The sequence below is a fragment of the Protopterus annectens genome, chromosome 17.part0 (genome assembly GCF_019279795.1).
Source record: "Protopterus annectens isolate FY-2018-M chromosome 17.part0, PAN1.0, whole genome shotgun sequence".
Lineage (NCBI taxonomy): Eukaryota > Metazoa > Chordata > Ceratodontiformes > Protopteridae > Protopterus > Protopterus annectens.
Genome location: NC_056751.1, coordinates 183,526,610 through 183,551,933, shown reverse-complemented (window position 1 = coordinate 183,551,933; position 25,324 = coordinate 183,526,610).

Here is a 25,324-nt window from a genome sequence, read left to right as displayed (position 1 = left end):
ACTATATGAGTGAGTCAGAGAGGGGTATCATTCCCAGGGTTCCTACTGAGCCAGTGTATGTGCTATGCATTGCCTCTTTGCCAAGGCCAGGGCATACTGGGCACGCCTCCTTCTGCCTACTGGGGCAGGCTCAGGTTGTTCCTCCTCTGAGTCACGCTCTGCCTGTGAAGGCCTTGGCAATGGTGGGGGGGCTGTTTGTCCTGGCCCTATGCTGGTCCTGCTGCAGCTGTTTTCACAGAATCATATTATGTAGCATAGCACATACCATGACAATTTGGGTACATGTAGTTGGTGAGTACTGCAAGGCTCCACCAGATGTGTCCAGGCACCGGAACCGTGACTTAAGCAGCCCAAACACATGCTCTATTACATTACATGTTTGTGCGTGTGCCTCATTATGGTGTTCCTGTTCGGGTGTGTGTGCGTTTCTGATGGGTGTCATCAGCCATGGCTCCAGTGCATAACCTGCATCCCCCACCAGGTGACCATGTGGGATGTCCCCATTGGCAAATGTCTGGTACAGCTGCGTCAAATGCCAGATATGGGAATCATGGTAGCTCCCAGGGCAGCCAGCACACACATTCATTATTATGCCCTGGGCATCACACACGACCTGGCAGTTGATGGAGGGGAAGCCCTTGCGGTTAATGTAGGCCCTACCCCGCTCACCGGCTGGTGCTTTGATGCATATGTGCATGCAGTCTATTGCACCCACTACCTCAGGGTATTCCGCTATTTGCTGGAAGAGACGCATATTGCTGGCCAATACCTCACGGGCATTGGGAAAATATACATGCTCACCGACATGTACTGACATGGCATCCAGGAACTGGTGCAGTACCCTGGAGGCTGATGCCTGTGATATCCCCATCATATCACCAGTTGGTCTCTGGAAGGTACCTGTTGCTAGTATTCTTAGGCCAACACATACCTTGGTTTCCACTGGTATGGGTTCCCCTCTGTTGGTTCTGTGTGTGAGGCATGGCCTGCACAGCTCAACAATGTGCTGCAGGAGGTCTCTGTCCACTCTATAGCGCTCCACTATCTCCAGGTCATGTAACCCCTGGTAGGTGACCCTGGGCCTGTACACTCTTCTCCGTCTCCTCACTGTGGGTTGTCTGGCAGCATTTCCATTGTCACCACCCTCAGCAAGTCTCCTATGTCTCCTTATGACAGCTATGGCAGCCCCTAGCATGTTTGGTCTGAGTGCAGATTTTTCAGTTTTCACTTCTACCAGCTTACTCCTGTCTTGCAGTGTCTCTTGAGAGAAACATACTGCAATGCTGTTTGCAGTGTTTTAAGTGCTGGGCTGGGCTTGTATTCTGCCTGTGTAATTGCCTGCTTCTAATTGTTTTCACTTGCTACCTCTACAAGTATTCCCTGCTAGTTTTCTACTATTTCTTCTGCTTCCTTTTTCCTCTCTGTTTCCTCAGGGGGGAGCAGTGCGCATACCAGCGAAAACACGCTCACAGTGGCTTCCACGTGCGCACACATGCTTACACGGACTAGAATCTGCTTATTTGGATTAAAACGCGTGCACACCAGTGCAAACAGGTTTATAGATCTTTAAACAGGCTCCTACATGCTTACTCTGCCTTACACGCGTGCACTCTGTCTATCCTCGCAAGTACGGAATGCTCGGCCAAACCAATTGAAATACAACACAAGAGGCCAGCATGAGCAGTCAAAGTCCTGTTTATTGTAAATAGGGTATCACTTGCAGAAATAGCAGGACCAAAATGTCCTGCATTAAAAAACAACAAACTGGTTTCGGCAAACTGCCTTCTTCAGTGTAACAAATCTGAATTACCAGTATCCAATGTCATGAATATTTATATGTTACCTCCACCAATAGCAACATTGGTATAATCCAACACTGCAAAGAGAAAATATATCCCAAAGGCACAGTAATTTAAACACAATTGACATATTAAAAAAGAAAAGAAACAGGTGTTGGTAGGCATACATATAGTAAGGCTTATACAATAAAATTTATGTATATATAAAGCAATATATATATATAAATATGTTTCTTTTCTTTTTTAATATGTCAATTGCGAGGAGTTCCGTGGTTCCATTTGAGTTTTACCTCGCTGTTGGGTTGCAGTCAATACTGTTGGTGGAAGAGGACTTTTCCCCTGTGAACATTACCAGCCGGTGCCAGTTTGGATATATATTTGTCAGCGAAGTGTTGGAGGCGGATTATTGGACTTCTTTTCATTACGTTATGTATTTGGCCAATTTGGGGTATAATTGTGAATGACTTATCTAAAGGTACAGTGACTATCTGTTTGCTGCATTCACCATTTTCTTTTTGGGCTTTATCAACCGAATACAGTATAATATATTCATATGGGATTGGCGATACTAATGGGAGTTCTGTGGACTGGATGTGGTCATGGTGTGCTTAATTGGCGATAGGGGAACCATTTTTTATTTATCCATTTTGTTTTTGCTAATTTACATCATCGAGCGTATACATATCAGAGGAAGTGACAACAGGTTCGCATACTGTGGAACTACATTTCTGTTTGGGATCTGTTTTGTTTGATAAATGCAGCAGTGAACGAAGCCATTAAGAACTTCACTCAAGGGAACTATTTACAGACTTTTTGGGACTAATATATTCAGTTAGTTGTTTTTTATTACTTCAAAAAAAATTTCGATACGCTCAACTGTTTTTTGTTTAGAGGGCGGTCAACTCTCTCATAACTTTGTGCCTGATTATTTTTGGGTCTGTTGTTTTTGAATTTGGTCCTGTTTACTTTTTATATGTATAGAGAACAACTTGGACCAGTTTAATATATATTCTTATTGCACAATATAGTACAAGGTACATATTTATTATACACATGTAATAATTTGTTTTTTGGCTAACCTTGGACATTTTTTTGATGTTTCTTGCCAACAAGTGGCATAAAAGGGATGATTAACACATACATATAAGATTTTGATGTGTATATTTACATAATTGTTTTTTCATTTAGAATGCCAACTGCTTTGGCCCAGTAGGCAGCCATTTTGTATCCCAGCTTGTTGAACTATTGTTTCAAGTATGTTCGAAGTTTCTATTCAGGGGATTTCTGTCACTATAAAAGAATGAAAAAATGTTTGTAAACAGTAAGATATATATGTTTGCTGGTGTAGTAAAGGATGAAATAAGGACCCACAGGCAGGAGATACTTACACGTTTTTTATATATGACTGTATAAGCTGCACTGAATGGAAGACATTCTTTTGAAACTTTTTGATAACAAGCGATGCTAATCAAGATTTTTAGCATAGTCATCAGGCCATGATTTGGTATATTGATCTCTTTTACAGAAGATATTGATTTTTTACCAAGACAAAAACTTTATTTAATACTACAGGCTAACAGGGCGAAATAGATTGGTGACTGCTATATTCCCTATAGAAATATTTTTCAGGCAACAATATTGTCTATATAGGAACTTAATATAGGGCATTACAGATTTTGATATTGAGATCATGGATTCCGGGGCTATTCTAAAACTTTAGACAACAGTTTCTCACATAATATTAGCTTGTTTTCAACTATACTAACTATTTTTTTGACCACTAATGCCCTCTGACTTGTATAAGTCCTTTATGTATACAATTTGGTGATTCGGGAATAGGAGCTTTATGGCACATAGGCCATTTCATACTTTAAAATAATTGTATAGGTCATATTCAGATATATTTAAGCTTTTATATTATATCTGACAGGTGGGGCAACTAGATAACGGTTTGGTTTGAGGATTTTTGACTATAAGTCTTACTATCAGATTTCACTATATGTACCTAACATCTGCTATATTTTCTCAGTCTGTTATATATTTTTTATATACCTTGTCAGAGTGGGTTTACATAACTAAGTTAACTTATTTTGCTTTTGGCACCCATGTAACTGGCAATGGAATACTACATCTATTAAACCCCATACTAGTGTAAGATTTCTATGCCCTTTAGCATGCACATTTTGTGTCATATTTGAACAGATTTGTTATCTTCTGGCTCTGCTTCTGGTTTCATACTTCGTAGCTCGACATTTGGTAGTTATACATTATCAGGCACAATATTTTGCCTTTAAATAATATGATTCTATTCTCAAGCATAGGACAGTTTGACGAATTATTCTTTTTGCAAGTTTGATTTTCAATATGGAATTGGATAATATATTGCATGGGTTATGTGCTGATCGAGACGATATAGGAATTTCTGGTGTAGAACACGTCTCAAGCAGTAACCTTGAGGATAATATTGGTTCCAACATGACAAATGGTTGTGAATTGGCCTTTTTAAATTTGGGAAAAGGACTAAAAAGCCTTAGGGCCAACATTTGGCACTTAAGGTTATTTCGAGCATATATTCATAAAAATCTGGTTCCTCGAGGCCATAGGATTAGACTTCGACCCACGGTTAGTAGATCTGAAGAGAGACTAACCACTGAATGGAATCAAGCATTACAAGAAGGCTCTATGAATTTTGTCAGGATTCTGGCCGATTATTATGAGAGAGCTATTGATCTCAATATTTCTGAGGTCAAGATTTTGAGTGCAGAATGCAAAAAGTATGTTTCTATCCCTACATATGATAGTGCAGTGGCCAAACTGTCAAAAGACTTAGCTACATTTGAAAAATTAACCAAAGAAAGAAAACTTAAAAAATTTAATAGAGATATCATGGATTACAAGAGGGGCAACCCTTTTGATATCCAGAGATCTGTCAGATTTGATGATGCTAATCTAGGAGCAACCAGAGGCAGAGCCAGGAAGAGACCTAGATCTATCTTGAAACACCGGGATAAATCTTACACTAGTACTTCAGGGGATGAGTCCTCTTACACCGACAGTGAAAACACTTCTATACATGAATCTCCCAGGCGGAAAAGGTCAAACTCAAATGTCCCTTTAGACAAAGGGGCAAGCAGAGGGGTGGTCATAAACATAGACAGAGGAACTGGTACAGAATCAATGGAGGGGTTGATACAAACTCTCCTCAAGCAATAGCAACTGAATTTAAGAATGTGTTGAATTTGTCTGATATTACTTTAACACAAGAACAACAACAATTACTAAATAAAGGACTGGGTTTTGTACCAAGCTTCCTGTGTGATGAATATAATACTGTAGTAGATGTTATGCAATTTTGTCGTAATCTTAATTTGAAAATATTTTTTTCAGAACAAGATTCATCCACCTCTCAAAGAACTACTGACTTTAGATTTCATAAATCTCAATTTCAACCACCAATGAATAAACATGTGGCTATATTTCAACAGTCTGTTTTACGAGACTTACATTTCCCTCATGTAGAAACACATATCATGAGGGAAAATATAACTCAATCTGAAAAAACAGCATTGGCTGAACTCAGAAACAATCATAATATAACAATTCTGCCAGCAGATAAGGGTGGAGCAGTAGTGATTCTTAATATGGATGATTACATTAATGAGGGGCTACGACAATTATCAGACAGGAAGTGTTACATGCATATGGGTCAAGATCCAACTTTGAATTTTAAAAAAGATATTGACTCATTCCTTCAGTTGGCAGTTGAGGAAGGTATTATTACCTCCAACACAGCCCAACATCTTACTATAACAGACCCACAAAAGCAAGTTCTTTATTTACTTCCCAAGATCCACAAACCTATTACCAAACCACCAGGTAGACCTATTGTTGCTGGTATGGGCTCACTTACTGAACCACTTTCTGTGTTCCTCACAGATCAACTGAAACCACTACTTAAGCAAGTTAGAGCCAGGATACAAGATACAACTCAATTCCTACAAATCATACAGGATACTCAGTTAGAACCCCATTGGTTAATGTGTACACTTGATGTTAAATCCTTGTATACCAGCATACCCCATTGGGCGGGATTACAGGCCTTACAGTTCTGGTTAGAGAAAACAAATCTCTATCCCCCTGGCTTCAATACCCTCATTATCTGTACGGCAGAACATATACTTAATAAAAATGTCTTTTACTTTCAGGGACAATGTTATTGGCAACTTCAAGGAACTGCTATGGGTGCATCTTTTGCCCCTAATCTACTCCGATCTATTTATGGCATATCTGGAAGAATGTCTCATATACAATCCACTACACGATATATATTTGGTGGAAATTGATATATGGCGTCAATATTTGGATGATTGCTGGATGGTGTGGCGTGCTGACAATACATATCTGAATGAGTTTGTAGAGTACTTGAATGACAACATCTGGGGTATACAATTTACTGTAACGTCTGATTTACATAATATTGATTTTCTGGATGTAACAGTATATAGAAACCATGATCATACATTGAGCACCAAAATTTGCAGAAAATATCCAAAATACAATACGCTACTACATGCATCTAGTATGCACCCACGCCACACCATCTGTAATATACCCAAATCACAGTTCCTTAGAATTAAATGCATTAGTTCTAACCATACTGATTTTGAGGAAGCCAAAACAGATCTTACAAATAGATTCTTAGAAAGGGGATATAACTTTTTTGATATTCACTCTGCCAGCACATGGTCTGATAAACAAGAAAGAAACACATTACTACATTACAAGGTATCGCCGGAAACAACACGAACAGATAGTCTTAGATTTGTTATTACATATGGCAGAAATCCCAGTACCATTAGAAACATTCTGGATGATAATTGGAATATTTTATTAGCTAACAATCATCTCAGGGAAATATTGGGACCCAGATGTCAATTTTCTTATAGGAGAGGTAGAACTCTGGGTAATATATTTTCACATTGTAAACACAAGGAAAGTGGAGGGGCTAAATACAAACAGTTAACAATATCAGGCGATCCACTTCTGGGCACATTCCCCTGTGGCCATTGTATTTCCTGTAACCAAGTCAACAAGTTGAAACAATTTACCAGTGCTAATACTAGCAGGGTATATGATCTAAGGATCTTCGGTAACTGCTCTAGCACTTGGGTAATATATCTGGCCACATGTCAATGCTCTGCATTTTATGTTGGACAAACATCACGTTCACTACAAATCAGGATTGGGGAACACAGGAGTGATATCAGGAACAAGAAGGACACTAGTGCACTGTACCGGCATAATATCAAACACTCAAATGCCAAGTTTATGTTTTCGGTTATTGATAAAATTATTGGTGACCAGAGCAATATACAAGGTTGGCATAGTATCCTAAATCATAAAGAGAAATATTGGATCACTCATCTAGGGGCTCTTTTTCCCCCAGGATTGAATGACCATCTTTTAACAGGTTTTAAATACAATGAGTATAAGAACTTTGATTTAAATAATGGTCCAATATAATTTACTGGTTTTGAGATGCATACTCTTATTAGATATACTGCTAACATTTGCTGTTTAGTGAATATGTATTGGTATGACTCAGGTCACCAGTATATTGTATTTTGCTTGTATTATTACCTCTAGGTATGCTCAATATTTAATATGAATAGTTTTGATGGATTGCTCAATTATATTGAATATTACTTTCTCCTATATTAATATTCAATTTTTTCATTTTTTATTTTTTTATTTTCAGTACATTGGATATGTGCAGCAATAACATAGACGGGTTCTTAATACTTACCTGCAACATTTATATACTTATTCTTTTTGGCCTATTATATATATATGTTTCTCTCAACAAATTTAGACTTTACAATTTCGCTATGCAAAAAAAAATATATATATATTTATATATATATATATTGCTTTATATATACATAAATTTTATTGTATAAGCCTTACTATATGTATGCCTACCAACACTTGTTTCTTTTCTTTTTTAATATGTCAATTGTGTTTAAAATACTGTGCCTTTGGGATATATTTTCTCTTTGCAGTGTTGGATTATACCAATGCTGCTATTGGTGGAGGTAACATATAAATATTCATGACATTGGATACTGGTAATTCAGATTTGTTACACTGAAGAAGGCAGTTTGCCGAAACTGGTTTGTTGTTTTTTAATGCAGGACATTTTGGTCCTGCTATTTCTGCAAGTGATACCCTATTTACAATAAACAGGACTTTGACTGCTCATGCTGGCCTCTTGTGTTGTATTTCAATTGGTTTGGCCGAGCATTCCGTACTTGCGAGGAGTTCGGTGTTGCCTCCTACCAACAAACTCAGATATCTGTGAGAGGTGCAACTGTATAGATGGACAGGAGGCTGAGCTCTCACAAGCCATGACTGGCAAAGTCTATCGGGTGGTGAAGGTAACCACACACACCACAAATACAGTCACATATGCACCTATGACAACAGCAAACCATATACATTGACATACAATGACATACTTGGAGCATCTAATTGTACTCTGCCTAAGCAGCTGAGACATCCAAAGCAGACACACAAATGACTGCTAACACACAACCATACACACATATCATCACATAGTTCACAAAGTCATTGTGCCACACAGTCACTGCCCATAGGCCTACACAACACACCTCATACAACTGTATCAGGTGAGTGTAATTGTCGGTCACACTGACATCCCACTCACCAGGCTGAACAAGGTGAAGGTCACTTTGTGCTGTGTGTCAGGTGCCAGGATATGCCACATGACACATGCACTGTTGTCAGTCCACTGCAAGTACAAATATGGCTCCATCATTGAGCATTCTGGTGTGTAGACCCTCAGACGTTCCTCCCTGGACTACATGACAAGAGACATAGAGGGGCTCTCTGATCATGTAGGCCAGGACAGTATGACCCTGACTTTGTGTAGCATCTTACCCTCACCAAGTACTATGTCACAGTATACAGATTACATGATCAGTTTTAACAGTTGCCTAACATATTGTTGTCATTCACAGGGAGGGGATCCAGTGTCTGTCAGCCTGGGATTACATGCTCAACATGCCATGTACATTCGCTATGGATGCCATGCAGCTGTCACCCCTAGGCTTTCACAGACTGCCTTAGGCTCTTGAAACACACATAGTGGCTGTTTGAAGGAAGGGTCAGATGACATAACCACAGCCATAGACGTTACAGGGTACAGGAAACGAACAGTGATGGTGCTCAACAACTGATGTCTAACCCTCAGAATGCATGCACTCAGGACTCACATCAGTATGCCATCTGTCGATATATGTGCAGTAACAAACACCTGGTTCAGGCTCACAAAAGCATAGCAGCACTAACATGTTTTACGTCATAACATGGTTTTCAGGCACAAAAATCAGTCTGGACAACAACAATAGGGGGGGATTCCGTATACATCATTCATACACACACCTCCAGGTTGGTAGCAGTACACAAAGCATTGGGAGATGTACATGTGCAACTGAGAGTGGTCAAAACTGCATTTCAGTTTGTAGACTGTTACAGACCACACTCCCAAACATGGGCACAACAGTCGTTATTCCTGGGAACACTGGGGAATGTGAAGTTCTCAACAAGCACCATTATATTGTGTGACTTCAAATACACAAACATTGACTGGGCATACTACTCATGCAGTGACACCCTTGCACAACAGTTGTTAAGATTGTTACACTCAAATGCTAGGGCAGACCTGGTCACCACACCCACAGGGGGATATACATGTGGTACCTGATCATCACACACATGGGGACTCTATGTTCCACAACAGAGGTATACCTGTAATTGTTAAGGTCAGAACATACATTCATCTCACTAGACATACATATCCCATACACACACACATCGTATGTGATCTCAGTGACATACTTCTCATGAGCAAACATCACACTTGTACAAACTGAGGTGGTATCCCTCAATGACCCTGGGACAGTGTTACTTACGGCTCAGACAACTACATACTTTACAAGCACATTCTATGGACAACTACTGGAATTCATGGATCATGCTATCCCAGATAACTACAAGACTCACTCCTCCAAAGGCAGGGGACCTGTCTACTGGACCATGGCCATTACTGAGCTGTACATGGACAGGATGAGGCCACTACATTATGGAGCACAATCACAATCTGGAAGGCATCTCTGATCAGTACTATGGTATAGCTACGATCAGTTGTTGATTCATCTAAGGCCCACTTCTAACAGACACTTGCAACAGACACTGTGGACAATCACAAGGCCTTATTTAGTTATGTCAGGGACCTGTGTGGGAACTCACAGATATGCTGTGAGTTACTGCATAATTACAAATGATACAGTGAACCCACTGACATTGCGAACATCCTGGACAACAGGTTCAGTGGGAATGTTTCCCTACCATCCCCCCCTGCAGTGCACATGTCCATCACAACAGGGTGTAGCCTCCCTGACATCACAGATGAACATGTATGTGCTGCCCTCTCCATAGCAGACAACACAGCATCAGTGGGACCAGATAGTGTCCCAGACTGTGGCATACACGAGATTCATGACAAACTTCACACTCACATTATGTCACTGTTCAATATCACAGTTACTACAGGATGTGTACCCATGGAATGGTGTACAGCTACGGTGTACTCGCTACACAGTGCTGGTGCCACAAGGGACCCTGGACATTATCACAATATATGCCTAACTATCCTGGTCTGCTATGCTATGGAGTGTATCATCATGGAACACATACACATACACATTGTGAACCTACATACACTGGATCCTACACAATTTGGTGTTGTTTTGGGCATATCTTGCCTCTTGCAGATGTTTGATGTCTTTAAACAGTTAACAGGTCCATAGACGTACACAGGGTTGTCCACACAGCCTGCCTGGAGCTCACACACCACTTCTACACAATACCCCACTTGGCCTTTACACATTAGATCACCAGATTCAATATCTACACATATGTCACAATCTGGATTGCTAACTGGATCATGGATAGCACACACATGGTCAGTATTGCAGGTGCCATGTCTGACTATACACCAGTTACACGTGGCATCCCACAGGGCTCAGTCCTGGAACCTCTCTTGTTCTGTATATATTTCTGATACATACTGGCTAACACAGGGGGAATATGGATGACCATGTTTGCAGATGGCTGCAAACTGTGTGCCATATTCGACTCCACAGCTGGCACAGGCATCCTCAGAAAGGGTCTCACATAGATGGCTGACTGGTGCCAGAGCCTACAGCTACCTTACTTTAGATGCATAGTCATCACCTTTGGTAGTAACATCGTGCACACACATTACCACATAGGTGATGATACATCACATACAGTGTGTGTGGTTTGTGATTTGTGGACATGAATACTTATTACTCTTGACTCTGACATTCACGTTGCCAATGTGGTTTGACACACCTTCTATTTAGGCGACCTTATCCCATACAGTTTTACATCCAGATCAGGTGGGGTCATTGTGACCCTGTAGTTATCTGGCACATGCTTAGATACAATGGCCCATTTCAGATTTACCTTACCCAACACCTGCAGCAACTGGAATGTACACTGATTTACATACCAAGTGGATCTGGGGACGCACACAGATGGTATGCACAGTTTGGCTATGGTGACCCCAGCTCTCCTCAGTTGCTTACTGCCTACTTCGATGCAGTCTGTGCCTTTTCTTTGATGCCATGTCCATCACAGCATTGATGGACAGGCACCATGTTAGGATAACAAAGTCCCTTACAGCTACATGCTCCAGGGACAGGTACATGAGTAATGATGTTAATAGGACATGCTGGATGGGGCATATTACCATCACAGAGGCTCCACTCACTTGGGAATGTGATGACAGTAACACATATGCACAGACCCACACTGAACACCTACAGGTGACATCTTCACAGGTGGGCGGGTGATTGTATGTTTAGCCCTGGGATATGTTATGGGTCCTTGCTAGACAGAGGCAGAATGACATGAACATATGTGTGATATCTTGTGTGACCTACTATTGACAGGCACAGTCTACTGATCTAGCGTGATTGCAGACTACAAGCACACTGTGGCTAGGCTTCTACATACCCTAGGGCAGATAGCCTAGTGTCAACCTCTGAACCTATGCTAATGTTCAGGGTGCACATTGTTCAGTGATGGTACTGATTGCACGTTTTGTTTCTTCTTTGCTTTACCACTTCCTATGAACAACCTAGGTTTCTGCATTACATATTTGATTGTGACAGTATTTCACTATTTTATATTGTGTCTGTTGTCATATCACTGTGTGCACATGGTGGATTGGTAAATAGTGCGAGGTTCCTGGGTTGACACTTGCAACTGTGGGATATGCGTGGCCCACTGCTGTGCTCAAACTTTACCTAAGTGTGTGAGCATGTCCAGTTCAGACTTTCAGTGTTTTGTTGCCTGACATTTGTCTCACAGTTTCAAGTGTGTGAGCATGCCCAGTGTGACCTTGCAGTATGCTGCTGTCTGAGGTCCAGTATGTTTGTTGATGTGTGTGAACATTACCAGTATTAACATTTATACTATATGTGTGTTGAATATTAGGTTCTATTATTACTGCAGGCCTCACCTTTGTGTCTTGACTCAACAGTGATTATGCTATGCATGCAAGGTTTCCATTAGATACTTAGCATTGACTTATCAACATTTTTTCATGTAAGCTGACCATTGACATGCTGTCATGGTTTAGTGGTTCTGTTCTCTGACTATAATGCACTGTATTCTGGGTTCGAGGACTGTCACTGCTTCATATTTTCATACATGGCAGAACAGACTGCTTCAAGAATAGTGAAGCAAATATGAACTTGTTAACCTGCTTTTGATGAACTATACCCACATTTGAGCAGACTTGCACAACATTGCTCAATGTTGCCCAACATTGCTGGACAGTGCACAATATTGCTGAACATTGCCTGTAGTTGTGCTACTTAGAGTGTGCAATTTTGTTCACATATACTAAATAGCGGTGAGAGCTGTTTAGCAGTGCTTTATATTGCTTAACAGATAGCAATCATGCCTCAGGTGGTGCTGCAGGGCTGCCTATGTCGGATGCACATTTTGCACTCCCAATACATGTTTGTTAACAGGTAGTGTCAAGTTAGGCATCACTTTTACTATATGTGCGAGTCGGAGAGAGGTATCATTTCCAGGGTTCCTACTGAGCCAGTGTATATGCTATGCGTTGCCTCTTTGCTAAGGCCAAAGCATACTGGGCATGCCTCCTTCTGCCTACTGGGGCAGGCTCAGGTTGTTCCTCCTCCGAGTCACGCTCTGCCTGTGATGGCCTTGGCTATGTTGGGGGGCTGTTGTGCCCGGCCCTATGCTGCTCCTGCTGCAGCTGTTTTCACAGGATCATATTGTGTAGCATAGCACATACCATGACTATTATGTAGTTGGTGAGTACTGCAAGGCTCCACCAGATGTGTCCAGGCACCGGAACTGTGACTTGAGCAGCCCAAACACACGCTCGATTATATTTTGTGTTTGTGCGTGTGCCTCATTATGGCAATCCTGGTCAGGTGTGTGTGCATTTCTGATGGGTGTCATCAGTCACTGCTCAAGTGCATATCCAGCATCCCCCACTAGGTGACCATGAGGGATTTCCCCATTGGCAAATGACTCGTACAGCTGTGTCAGATGCCAGATATGGGAGTCATGGTAGCTTCCAGGGCAGCAGGCACACACATTCATTATTATGCCCTGGGCATCACACACGACCTGGAAGTTGATGGAGGGGTAACCCTTGCAGTTATAGTAGACCCTACCCCGCTCACCGGCTGGTGCTTTGATGCGAATGTGCATGCAGTCTATTGCACCCACTACCTCAGGGTATTCCGCTATTTGCTGGAAGAGACGCATATTGCTGGCCAATACCTCACAGGAATTGGGGAAATATACATGATCACCAACATGTGCTGACATGGCATTCAGGAACTGGTGCAGTACCCTAGATGCTGATGCCTGTGAAATCCCATCATATCACCAGTTGGTCTCTGGAAGGTACCTGTTGCTAATATTCTTAGGCCAACACATGCCTTGGTTTCCTCTGGGATGGGTTCCCCTCTGTTTCTTCTGTGTGTGAGGCGTGGCCTGCACAGCTCAACAATTTGCTGCATGAGGTCTCTGTCCACTCTATAGCGCTCCACTATTTCCAGCTCATGTAGCCCCTGGTAGGTTACCCTGGGTCTGTACATGCTTCTCCGTCTCCTCACTGTGGGTTGCTCAGCAGCATTTGCATTGTCACCACCCTCAGCATGTTGCATATGTCGCCTTATGACAGCAATGGCAGCCCCTAACATTTCTTTGTCTCAGTAAAGCTTTTTCAGTTTTCACTTCTATTAGCTTACTGCAGTGTTGCAGTGTGTCTGAGAAAACATACTGGAATGTTTTTTGCTGTGTTTTAAGTGCTGGGCTGAGCTGGGCTGGTGTAATGCCTGTGTAATTGGCTGATTCTGATTGTTTTCACATGCTAGCTCTGCTAGTACTCCCTGGTTAACTTCCTACTATTTGTTGTGCTTCCTTTTCCCTTTCTGTTTCCTCAGGGGGCAGCGCCGTGCAAACAAGCGCAAACAACGTACACATCAGCTCACACACGCGCACACATGCTTACACGGACTACAACTTGCTTATTCTTGTTAAAACAATCGCACACCGGTGCAAACATGCTTACAACTGTTTACACAGCCTTACATATGCTTACTCAAGCCTACACGCGTGCACACACGCTTACACGCGCGCACACTGTCTTACTCAGGTTTACTGGCACGCACACGCGAGCATGCACGCTCAGCAAGAAACTTTGGTGTTATCCACAGCATAGACCTTTGATTTCTTGACTTTACCTGGCCTACCTGTTGACACACCTCTTTCACTATTATGTAAATGTAAGCTGACACATGTCACTGCTCCAGTGAGCTGCACTCCTTTCATACATACCCCCTCGTGATGTCACCTATCTTCTACTCTGTTACTCCCCTTATCCTACTCCTACACTCCACTGACTGTGCTCATTTGCTATGTGAACTTGCAATTCACTATCATAACTCTCATTTGCATAGGATTGCCTACTAATGCTTAGTTACATCTCTTAGACTGAGCTTCCCCCCTTAGCAACCTCTACTCGGTGGCCATGTTGTCTTCAGCCTACCATTCCCTTGCATTGTAAATTCATTTTAGCTATGAAATCCACATTTGTGGATCTTAATTATTAATTTTCTGCTTTTTAGGGCGCAGTGCATTTGCACGGCGCTGCGTACGGTTAAACCCCGGACATCGGGATTAAAAAAAATAATTTTTATTTTTATTTTGCATCACTTCCCATTGGCAATGGCCATATTTTTGGCCATTAGCATGCTTCCTCCTGTGAATGCATGCTTTTTTTACTGCTGACAAGGCTCCGTTTTGCTATTTGCAGAACCGTACTCAGTTATCAACTGAGTACATTTCTGCAGATAACACTACTCCTACTCAGACAGGTTTGGGTTTCCTGGATCGCATATTTACCTCATTTGCATGGCTTTCACCTGCAGTTGAGGTAATTTGCATATCCCAGTCCTGTCCGTGTAGGACTAGTTTAGAGAGCGCAGTTGCACTCCCCTGATGGCTGTTCCTGGATCGCTCGGCGGACATGTTGGCTTGCTGGAGTCTTACTCTACTCTTAGACTCCGTGCAAGCCTTTGTGAATCCGGCCCAGTGTAATCTGACAATAAAGTATTACAAATATATTCAATAAATCTTAACATGAAGCAGCTGTAAAACATCACAGAATGATACTACCTTTGAAAAAAATAAGATCTGCGAGTTCGTTCCATACTTGATAAATTAATACACATAGAGGATAAGTTAAGTGGACTGCATCAGCATGAAAGTAAAAAATACTAATATGAGTAAGATCTGGAAGTTTTATGGATTTGGTCTTAGTTGTCTAAGTACAATGAGAAGGAAGAACCTAAAGCTTGTTGACTACTATGTGATTATGATAAGATGGCTAGATAATGCTGTAATTGAATCAAATAATTCATATTTATGTTACTTATTGTGATGAACATTCCTTTATTCATTGCTTGTTATTGAAAGATTACAGAGGTCATTATTTTTACTCAGCTGAGAGAAGCCATGCAATGTAAAATACAAAAGTTGTATATAGGCATGAGCAAGTGAAATGAAAGGAAGGCTTTGCAGTGTTCTATATAGGCATAACATTTCTAAACAGAAAGGGAAAATGGTGCAGAAATGTGAATTAGTGGAGCATATACTGGTGGCATTGAGGGATAAAGCCCTGACTATGTCCAAGTGACATGGGTTCAAATAGCGACTAAGGCACTTGATAGTGCAGGCAAAGAGGGGATGGAGGGAGGCTTACATGCTTGGGGGACAGCCATGAGATATTAATTCCCAGGTGGAGTCCAGGAAAACAACCTTGTGGTGCTGGCAAAGCATGGGTGGGGGTGTCCTGTTAATGTCAGTCCCTTGCAGAAGTGAGAGGTAGTACATCACTGGTGCCCATTGCATCTCCCACCCTCAGGGTGTTATTGGGTAGGTACAAGGATGGGGAATAATCAGAAAACACACCCTCAGCAGCAGTAGAACACCATCCTAGGATAGCTCAATCTTCTTGCCAGCCCCAAGTATTGTCAGAGCAACATCATAGATGATGGGAGGGTTAAGTGAAGCCAGCAAGGAGCAGCTAATGGTTAGTATGTGGGAGTCAAAAAAAAAAAAACCACGAAAAAAAGAAAAAAATAAATTTTAAATAATGTTCAGAAAAGAAAATCACAAAGTAGATATCATACAACTAAATTCTTGCTGTTGGTTGGTGTGTTCTGTTGAGCTTTTTGTTGCTTATTATGTGTTGTAATTGAGGTGATTTAGTGCGACACTGCCCATTGTACGGTGCACATCTGACTGTGCTGCCCTGTATTGATACAGGTATTTGGAGCCTTAAGTTTCTCTATACAGCCTACTCCCACAGGTTGTATTGTACTTTGATTATTGAGTAGTTGTGTGAAAAGGCTCTGATTCCCACTAGATTGCACTGCTCTTTGTGTGTAGACGTAAATTGTTAGTTTTAGGCAAATAACATCTCATAGGCACAACATCCCCTTCAACCCACAATAGAAAGCACCTAGAATGATGGATTTGCATTTTAACTGTCTCTGTATTCAGCCTGGTTAAAATAGGCATCCTGAGGCACTGTGGCAATGTAGCAATTGTCACATGTTCACTGACCACCACCTACTACTTAAACCAGCAGACATAGTGTGTTAGAGATATAGTTATACAATGTTATTGGAGACAAAACTCCTTCACAAAGCCACAACAAATAACAAGCAGTTTGTCAGTACTACACAACACACCCCATCACTAAGCAAAGCACACAGAACTCAGACCAATCATGTAGAACCACATTTGCTAAGGTTGTTAAAAGTAACCTACCTAAACCACAAAGGATTCCTAAACGTAACCCCTAAGAAACAAGTACAGTTGGCAGCCTCACAAACACAACACAAGCAGCTCCCACCATGAAACATACATCTTACAGTCACGCTGACTCAGTTATAAAGCCCATAAGGTAAGCCTCTACACAAGCCAATATCCTAGTCATAGCTGACTCCATAATTAGACACACAAATGCACGATTTACCAGGCTGTGAAATAAGAGGCTCATGGTAAGTTACCCATCAGGTGTCAGAATTTGCCACATCACCCAAGCACTCAGGTTCTAGCATGACAAGTACACATATGCACAGTCATAGTACACATGGGTGTAAATTACTTGAGATATACCTCCCTTGACTATATGAAGAAAAACATGCTGAATCTCCCAGAATAGATGACTGAGGCTGGTATAAACTTAGCCTTAAGAAGCATTCTACCATCACCAAGAAAGATGCAGTAAGACAAACAAAAGAGTACTGATTTCAACTGGTAAATTGGCAGCTAACTGCAGAATCCTCTCTGTGTCCCCCTTGAACCACACTTCCTACCTAACTAGTATGGAGTCCATATGTATTAAGCCTGTCTCCTAGCCTAGGAGAATTCAACTACATCTCTGTCAACTGGTGATCTATACATCCTCAAACATGAAGGCATAGACATTTCTGGACATCAACAGTAGAAGTTTCCTGGACCAATTAGTCCACATCTCAACCAGGGACGATAAAATCCTGGACTTGGTCTTAATTAATATAGTGTATCTTTTCTTCCTACCAAATGTCACTTACTCCCTGGTCAAATCAGACCACAAGTCAATCACATTCACCACTGGAGTATTTGTGTAAGTGCTACTAAAAACTGAGCGATTAACTGGGTAAATTTCAAAGCCTCTTCCATCTTGCTGACATAACTGCTTATGCAGAATCCTTCACTGCCAAATTGTATACACATGTAAATAGCTGGATAGATGCATCTGTCCTCCTCAGAAATAAATACAATGCCATATTAAAAAAGAGACCCCTATAGTGGAACTAAAATATAAACAAGCTCTATAATAAAATAAAAATCTCATTGTCTGCAAAATTAAGTCTAACTCTCAAGATTCTAAAAAAGCTCTAGCTAAATGAAACAAGGAACTATGGACTCTGATCAAATCAACCAAAGCCAGATATGAGGTAAAAGGAGCCACCCAGATGAAGGATAACCACAACACCTTCTTTAATTATCTTAAAAATCTCAAACAATGTCCAGCATTGTGCACAGCTATTGGCAAATTATATTAAATACTCTGATGAAAAGGACATAGCCAGTCTCCTAGCAGACAAAGTTAGCTCAAACATCACCCCTCTCCCCTCCAATATTCTCAGATCACTTACTCACACCTGCATCCTCCTAAAATCTCCCAATAACAAGTTCCCAAGGCTCTATGTAAGGCCAAGAATACTATGTCTGCCTGGCAGGTAAAACACCAGCCTGCCTTCTGATCATCTTGAAAAATGCCTTATCTGAAGTTATTTAATATCAACCTCAAAACAGGCTCCTGAGATGATTCATCTTCCATAGAATATCCTGATTAATTGCAGCTAGCTGTGGAAACCTGTGCTTGTGCTGATCATGTTTATACTGTTTTTCTAAATTCTAGTCCCATTAAATTATAGCTATAGGCCGCAGTTGTTATCAAAAGCAATTATACATAAAGAAAACATAGGGCCGGATTCATGAAGGCTTGCACGGAGTCTAAGAGTAGAGTAAGACTCCAGCAAGCCAACATGTCTGCCGAGCGATCCAGGAACAGCCAGCAGGGGCGTGCAAGAGAGCTCCTAAAATGACTCTTGTACAGACAGGGTAAGGTTATGCAAATTACCTCATTTGCTGATGAAAGCTATGCAAATGAGGTAAATGTGCGATCCAGGAAACACTAACCTGTTCGAGTAAGAGTAGTGTTATTTGCAGAAATGTACTCGGTTGGTAACTGAGTACCGTTCTGCAAATAGCAAAACGGAGCAATGACAGCTCCAAATAAAGGATGCATCCAGTTGAGGAAGCATGCTAATGGCCAAATATAAGGCCATTGGCATTTATATGTGTTGCAAAAATTTTTAAAAATTAAAATATTTTTTCCCCAATCCCCGATGTTTAAGCATAGCGCAGTGTCGCGCAAACTTGCGGCACTCTAAAAACCAAAAAAAAATTAAAAGGCAAACATAGGCATTTTATTACAAATATACATCTGCCATGCAAGTGAATGGCAGGCTGAAGACAACATGGCTACTGAGTAGTGGTTGCTAAGGGGGGAAGCTCAGTGTGAGAGATGTAACCAAGCATTAGTAGGAAATACTATGCAAATGAGTATAAGGATAATGAATCCCAATTTTCCCTGCTATGTGAATCATGTCCCTAGAGTGTAAGAGTAGGATTAGGGGAGTAACAAAGTAGTAGATAGGTGACATCATGAGGGGGGTATGTATCAAACACTGTAAGCCCATTGGAGCAGAGTGGCATGTGTCTGCTGTGAGTTACTGAAGACTGGAAGAGGCGTGTCCCTAGTTGTCTGAACTGAAAGCCAGAAACTGAAGGTGTACACTGTGGCTACCACCAAAGTTTCATGCAAAGATGCTTACACTGTGTGCGCGCGTGTGTGCGTGCCTGTAAACCCGTGTAAGCCTGTGTGCGCCTGTGTAAGACTGTGTAAGCCTGTGTAAGGCTGTGTACACGCGTGTGCGCTCGTGTGCGCATGTTTGCGCTTGTTTGTGAGGCGCTGCCCCCTGTGGAAACAGAAAGGGAAAAGGAAGGAAAAGTGGTAGTAGGAAGTTAACCAATGAGAACTAGCAGAACTGCCAGGTGAAATCAATCAGAATCAGCCAATTACACCGGCAGTACACTAGCCCAGCCCAGCCCAGCACTTAAAACTCTGCAAACAACATTCCCCCATGTTTTACTCAGAAACACTGCAACACTGCAGTATACAAAGAGAATTGAAACTTAAAAAGTTTAACTGAGACAAAAAAATGTTAGGGGCTGCCATTGCTATTATAAGGCAACATGTGCAAGATGCTGAGGGTGGTGCCATTGCGAATGTTGCTGAGCAACCCACAGTGAGGAGACGGAAAAGAGTGTACAGACCCAGGGTAACCTACCAGGGGCTACATGAGCTGGAAATAGTGGAGCACTATAGAGTGGACAGAGAGCTCCTGCAGCAAATTGTTGAGCTGTGCAGGCCACGCCTCACACACAGAACCAACAGAGGGTAACCCATCCCAGTGGAAACCAAGATATGTGTTGGCCTAAGAATACTAGCAACAGGTACCTTCCAGAGACCAACTGGTGATATGATGGGGATTTCACAGGCATCAGCATCCAGGGTACTGCACCAGTTCCTGAATGCCATGTCAGCACATGTCGGTGATCATGTATATTTCCCCAGTTCCCGTGAGGTATTGGCCAGCAATATGCGTCTCTTCCAGCAAATAGCAGAATACCCTGAGGTAGTGGGTGCTATTGACTGCATGCACATACACATCAAAGTACCAGCCGGTGAGCGGGGTAGGGCCTACATCAACTGCAAGGGCTTCCACTCCATCAACTGCCAGGTCGTGTACGATGCCCAGGGCATAATACTGAATGTGTGTGCTTGCTGCCCTGGAAGCTACCACAACTCCCATATCTGGCATCTGACGCAGCTGTACCAGACATTTGCCAATGGGGACATCCCTGACGGTCACCTAGTGGGGGATGCTGGATACGCACTGTAGCCGCGGCTGATGACACCCATCAGAAATGCACACACACCTGAACAAGAACTCCATAATGAGGCACACGCACAAACACAAAATATAATCGAGCGTGTGTTTGGGATGCTCAAGTCATGGTTCCAGTGCCTGGACACATCTGGTGAAGCCTTGCAGTACTCACCAACTACATGTACCCAAATTGTCATGGTATGTGCCATGCTACACAATATGATCCTGCGACAACAGCTGCAGCAGGAACAGCATGGGGCAGGGCCAAACAGCCCCCACCATTGCCAAGGCCTGCACAGGCACAGCGTGACTCGGAGGAGGAACAACCTGAGCCTGCCCCAGTAGGCAGAAGGAGGCATGCCCAGTATGCCTTTGCCTTGGCAAAGAGGCAACGCATAGCACATACACTGGCTCTCTCTGACTCGCACATAAAATAAAAGGGATGCCTAACTCGACACTACCTGTTTTCAAACATGTATAGGGAGTGTAGTATGTGCATCCAACATAGGCAGCCCTGCAGCACCACCGGAGGCATGATTGCCATGTTTTAAGCAATATAAAGCAGTGCTAAGCAGCATTTACCAATATTTAAAATATGTAAACAAAATTGCCCGTGCCAACTAGCGCAATGTTGGGCAACGTTGAGCAAGGTCAGGCAAAGTCATGCAAAGACAGGTAAACATGCTAATATTAGCTTTACTGTCCCTTAAGCAGTCTGGTCTGCCTAGCATGAAAGTGACAGGGCTTGAACCCACGATACAGTGCACTATAGTCACAGTACTGAACCACTAAGCCATGACAGCATTTTAGTAGTACAGACACAGCAGGTCAATTGTACAGTAATGCAAACACAAAGAAATGCTGTAACATACCCCTAAAGATGCATATGGGTAACCTCCCCCACAGGCCTATGCAGACAGAGAACATCAGGCCAGGCAGTGTGATGTGGGGCTGTGTAAGTTATGAAGTTGCAATCTAATATATGTGGCATTGGACGCTAAGAAGTGTAGTACAGTAGTATGTCTCAAGCCAGTACGATAGGCAACAGTACAGACTGAAATGGTGTACCGTACATAGCAGTGCAGGCATAGCAGATGTGTATAAGTATCAGGTGAACCCCCATCTTATGTACACACACAGCAACAATCAAGTGTGCCCCTGGGTAGAAATGTACAAAGAATAGCTTCCCCCTCTATGTAGAAATGTTGATAAGACTCTGCAAAGTGTCTCATGGAAGCCCTGCAAGCACAGCATGATCCCTCTTGATCTATGACACAAAGGTGAGGCCTGCTGTAAAAATACAACTTGATTTTCCATACACATATACTATAAATGTCTATACTGGGCGTGCTCACAGACTCCAACAAATGTAGTGGATTTCATTCAGCATCACACAAAAAGGTCATACTGGGCATGCTCACACACTTAAAAAACAAAGCAAATGTGAGGCAACAACATACTGAAAGGTCATACTGGGCATGCTCACACACATGCCAAATACGGAGGTGATAATAAGAGATCTATGGACAAATGTGGATAGACATCTCTACTACCAGAAACACATTCACAAAGTTGTCAGAAAATCATGTTATGGGTTCACACAAACCGTCAAGGTCTGTGCATGTAGGTCAAAGGAGGTTCCCAGTACTCATCAGTCATCAGACCCGTCAGAGAGTACCACAACACACTTGCGATGAATCTGACTAGGCACATTCAGCAGCCAGAAAGACCAATGAAGTACCCTAACAAGAGGATTACTGGCCTCAAACAGTAGCCCCATGCAACAAGAATGAGTGTAACCCAATCTGTACCCTGTTGCATACTGTCTACTCAGGAGATCTCTGCCCAACAGACAGGTCCATGTCATGGCTACACTCAGATCTGTTCTGAGTTACAGCTCAGTGGCAGTAAATATACAGACCCAGCTGATATTGGCAACATCCTTGCAGATAGGATCAGTGTTAACTGTATCCCCCTCTCACCCATGAAAGAGCACATCTCTATAATGGAAGACTGCAAAGTTGCTGTCATCATGGCTCCACAGGTAAAAAACACTCTCCAAAGCCAGTATCACAGTAGCCATGGGACCAGATAACTTCACAGGCTGTGTTCCACACAAACCACAGAACGAACAGGCACCACACTGATGTACCATGTGCAGTCATAGCCTCACCTCATGCTTTGTGCCTGTTGAATGGTGCACAGTGGCGGTCATCCCACTACACAAGGGTGGAGACACCATGGACCCCAGGAACAATCGCCCCAGTAGCCTGATGAGCACGCTCTTCAAGGCCATGGAATTTATCATCATACAACATATAAAACTTACATTTGTAATCCCCAAACCCTGGACCACAACCATGTAGGGATTGTAAAATGCAGATTATGTCACCTAAACCTGATAGATGACATTGAAGCAGTCAACAGAACTGTTGACAAGGGTAAGGTGATTCACAAAGCCTATGTTGATCCTGCCACAGTGTACAACACCACCGCACACTCTGGAAATATAGATAAACCCACTAAACTAGGTATAAATTGCTATGTCACAAGATGTGCTGCCAACAGGCCTACTGACAGAACACACACTGTGAAAGTAGCAGACTCCAAGTATGACTTTGGACCAGTGATGAGTGCAGTACCACAAGGTCCAGTCCTGTGTCTTGTCCTGTTTAGTATCTACTTCCCTGAAGTAAACTTCAACATGGAAGGTCTGTGGCTACTGAAGTTTCCAGAGGACTGCAAACTAGGAGCCATAATTGTAAAAACTAAAGACTTGGACATCCTATAAAAGGGCCTCACTGAGACAGATGGCTGTTGTCAAAGCCATGGGCTGTAGCTCAGTGCCAAAAGGTACATTGTCATCCCCTTTGTTAAAGGCTCTGTAGCCAAGAGCGACAACATAGGCGGTAGTATACTTAACAATGAAAGTGTGACAAGAGACCTTGGGTCACAGGTGGACACTAGACACAACAGTGATAATCACATCCCCACAGTAGTCAGGAAACCCTGCTATGTGGCACACCCCATCACAAAATGTGTCTCATGCAGAATAGAGGAGGACATTGTTCCCCACTACCCATCACTCACTAAAACTATGAAAGAGTACACCACTTTTGCTACGTACCTCACAAGCCAACTACAACAACTGAAAAGCCTGCAGCAATACCTCACAAAGAGCATTAGCAGCCTGAAATACATGCCATACACAGACTATCACAAAATGCTCCATCAGTACTCCCTTGCATATTGCCTACTCAGATGTGTTCACTGTCTAACATGCAAAGCTATGTCAAATTCAGAGCTGTTGTACATGCTCCATGTAAAACACTCACAATTCCCCTGACCTTTGGACCCAAAACCAAGAGTGAAATACAAAAGGAAGGGGTGTACACATTCACCTTATGGATACCCCCACCTCCAGGTTAGTGGCACAACACGAGGCCTTGGAAACCATGCAAGTGCAACTAAGATTGTGCAAAGCTGCTCATCAGATTGTAGACTTCTACAGATCATCTACCTTGTCACAGGAACCTCACACAGTATTCCTGAGAACAGTGGAAAATATCAAGGTCCTATCAAACAACATTATATGAGGTGATTACAACTACCCAAACACTGAGTGGGAGAATCACTTGTGTACAACGTCCATTGCCCAATGTTTCCTAGAGTTTAAAAGCTCTAACATCCTGGAACAGCTGGTCACCATGGCCACTAGAGGTGACACCATACTGGACATGATCATCACCAACATGGGGTACCAGTGTTCCACAACAGAGATAAAACCCTCGCTGGTAATATCAGATCATAAAGTAATCACACTGGGCATCCACATCAAGCACCCCCACCCAGCCAACTAAACCACCGTGAAGACATTTTCAAAAGCAAACTGCACATGTCCCAAGACAAAAGTGGAAGGTTCCAAAGACCTCTTGCTATAGGAGAATGGTATACAATCTGCCAAATCAGTTACAAGTGCATCCTATGAGCATCTACAGGGATGCATGGATCACGACATCACAAATAAAACCAAGATGCACTCCTCCAAAAATAAGAAAACAATCTGGTGGTCGTTGGCCATAAATAAGCTAGACAACAGAAGGTGGAAACTAACACCTGATAGAGCCAACTTCACTAAAGGAAAGACATCACTGATCATTATTAGGAAGAAGCAATGATATCTCATAAAATAATCCAAGGACACTGTCAAAAGATAAATTGCCAAGGACTGTAAGAATAACAACCACAAAGCCTGCTGTAGCTTTACCAGACATGTAGGTGTCAACT